Here is a 3,495-nt window from a genome sequence, read left to right on the forward strand (position 1 = left end):
AGCTTTGAAAGCACAAGTATGGAAAATCCAACTCATTCTAAACTCTATGGTGAGTTGTCTGTGTTCAGTCCTGATTGCTGAGTACAAAACCCTGAGCATCCTGAGCCGGATTCCTCTCTGGAACCTGCAGAATCAGGACTAGGCTGGTTTTCATCAGCTGAGAGGGGTGCTGGTTGTATGTCCCCCTGTGATATAAATACTTACGATGTTAGAGCTTTTAGGGACTGCATTACATACAACAGATGCGAGTGTGTGGAGAAATTTTTGTAACAAAGGAGCATTCAAGAAAAAAATTATTTGTGTAGTTGATCAGCTATCTGTGGCAGTAGGTTGTTAAGTGCCCCACTACAACTGTGCTAGTGGATATTTGACTTTTCAAATTTTAATATTTTTTTACACAATTGGATGCACTTGTTTTTAGTGCATATATAATTATTATTGTTATCTCTTCCTCTCGGAATTTTCACTTAGCAACTATGTAGAGTCTTTCTTTGTCTCTTTTGATCAGATTTAGCTTGAAGTTCATTTTGTCTGTAAATGGAATAGCCATTCCTTCTTTTCTTAGGGTTCCTCTCAAGAGAAGAATTGTTTCCACTCTTTTGCTTTTAGTCTAAGAATTTTTTGAGTTTAGTGTTTTAACTGTATGCAGTATAATGTAGCTTATGATTATTTTTTAGCATTTTTTAAGAGAAGGTTCTACAGCGTGTTCAGGGTCTCACTACGAGATTAAACTCATAGTGATCCGCCTGTTTACAGCCTCCCAAGAGCTGGGATTGCAGGCATGCACCACCTTGCCCAGTTTCAATTGCCTTCTCAGGGTGCCCCTGGCACAGGGCTGGCACAGCAGGCCTGGAGATCAAAACCCAGGCATCTGCACCTACCTGTAAGTGCTTTAATCCTCTGAGCTATTTGGCCAGCCCTATATTATGATTCTTTAATTAATTAATTTATTTATTTATTTTGCATTTTAGGGAATGGTCTACAGGGTGTTTATGGTCTCACTACTATATTGGACTTGCATAGATCCACCTGTTTACAGCCTCCCAAGAGCTGGGGATTATAATTCTTGATCCATTATTTCAATGTTGCTTTTGTTGTGTGAGTTATAGCCATTTACACTGATATTCAGAAGTAACATGTATTGACTTATGCTTATGATATTACTTTCCTATTGTGGGCTCCCTGTCTTTTTCCTGTATTTAATTGCTTGTCTTTCTTGGTGGAAACTTTCTGTTGATGTTCTTGTGATAATAGTTTTCTTTATCTCTTTCTTCTTAAAATTTATTTTATGGCAAAAAGTAAAACAAAATTTCATAAAAATAATAGAATAACAATAATTAATAAAGTGATTATTATTACCTTTAAATTGATTAATTAGCATATAAGATATGGACTTCAAAATTCATTCAAATGACAGTAGCACAAATCCTTCTTTTCAATAAAGAGAAACTAATAGTATAAATATGTTGTACTTTTTTTTATACTTTAAAAAATATTTTTCCCTTACTTCCTTTCTCCTTTCTCCCATCCTAGGTCCTTTTCCCTTTTGAAAACTTTCTTCCCATTTCTCAATATGTATTTTGCATTTTGAACCATATTTACTTTTCAGCTTCTGACAGCAGGGAGATAGCCTTATGTTCGTTCACACATGTAAATGCAATTTATTTCATTTATGAGTGGGATCTCTATTTTCATTCATTTACCCATAAAAGGCTCAAGTTTATCCTTCTGTATGGCTGCAGAGTATTCCTTTATACAGAAATATAAAATTATTTTTATCTGGCCCTCAGTTGATGGGCATTTGGGTTGTTTTCAAAGTTTAGCTGTTACAAATTTTGCTACTATAAACATGGATGTACATATATTGCTGTGATATGATTTTTTTTATTTCTTCCAGTAAGATTCACAGAAGTGGAAAGATAAGTCACATGCGGCCTCTAATCCTTCTCTGAGGAATCTCCGTGCTGATATCTACCAGTCTGTACTCCTTCCAATAGTGGAGAAGCTTTCTTTTCCCTATAGGCCTTCCAGAATTTGTAACTGGTTGATTTTTTGATGATACTCATTTTTTTCTGGAGTGAGATGGAATCTCAGTGTTTTAATTTTCATCTTCTCAATTATAAATGATGTTGAACATGATTAACCAATGAATCAATAAATCATTTTCAGGTTAGTACTTTACTCAGCTTGGATTTTAATTTTTCATCACTTTGTTGTTACTTTTACCCCTTACCAACATTTGTAAAAATGTCACGATGCCTTTAAAATGAATAAAAAATATAAATAAACGAATGAAATAGAAAACAAATAATGAAATTTTTACTGAAAGCGCACAAAGGAAATTTTGCATTGAGCAAAAAGCTGTGTGTATATAGTCAGCATTTTAAAATTACATATACACATCCAGATACTTGCCTTCAGAATTAACAAATTGTGTACTTTGATTTCTGACTAATTCTTTTACACTGTGACCATTTTCATATTACCACACAATATCAATACATTTTGTTAAGTTTGCATAATAATAAAAAAACCTAATGCCAGTGTAAAACACTGGAAAGTTAAACATATGCACTCTTAGGGTGGTCTCTGGGCCTTGTGTTTCCCGAGCGCCCCCTGCTGGTCCTAAACTCCCGGTAAGAGAGGTTTATGACTGGCTCATCTTGAGGTTTCGCTCACTGTGGCTCTCGCACAGTAATGCACGGCCGTGTCCTCAGTTCTCAGGTTGCTCATTTGCAGATACAGCGCGTTCTTGCTGTTGTCTTTGGAGATGGTGAATCGGCCCATCACGGACTCTGAATATGTTATGTATAGACCCTGATCGCTGAGGGATGAGATCCACTCCAATCCCTTCTCGGGAGCCTGGCGGATCCAGTGCATGCCATAGCTACTGAAGGCGAATCCCGGGGCCACGCAGGAGAGTCTCATGGACCCCGCGACCTGCACCAAGCCTCCCCCGGACTCCAGCAACTACTCTTCAGCCTGGACACCTGTAAGCAGAGACACGTGTCCAAGAAACTATGACCTATGCAAACTGTTTCCCTACTTGTGCTACTCACACCCCATATCTCTTGCTCTTCATTAATTACCGTTAAAAATAGCTAGAAGGAAAACCCAGCTCAGCGCCAGCTCCATGGTGAGCCGTCTGTGCTCAGTCCTGATCACCGAGTGGGAACAGCTGGGCATCCAGGGCTGGGCTCCTCTGCAGAGCTGCGGGGTCAGGGCTGGGCTGATTTTTATCAGCAGAGGAAAGACTTATTTGCATGTCCTCCTCCTATATAGACAGCTCTTTAATTCTAGCCTCAGAGAAGGGAAGGTCCAAAAACATGAGAGTTTTTTTTAAGAGGTATTTTGGAATACTCACAATTCTATAGAATATATGTATTTCCCCTATATGTCTTGATTATGATAGTTGGCATCTTTTTTTTTCCCTCCGGAACCGGGGATTGAACTCAGGCCCTTGCACTTGCCAGGGAAGCGCTTATTCCACTGAGC

General features: G+C 38.3%; 1 pseudogene; it reads right to left on the minus strand.

Moving 5' to 3' along the window:
* LOC101592286 overlaps window positions 1–3,194 on the minus strand; it is a 15,477-nt pseudogene extending 12,283 nt beyond the window's left edge.
* Window positions 3,195–3,495: the final 301 nt, after the last annotated feature.

This window comes from Octodon degus, unplaced genomic scaffold, assembly GCF_000260255.1.
Source record: "Octodon degus isolate 3935 unplaced genomic scaffold, OctDeg1.0 scaffold00255, whole genome shotgun sequence".
Taxonomy (NCBI): Eukaryota; Metazoa; Chordata; class Mammalia; order Rodentia; family Octodontidae; genus Octodon; species Octodon degus.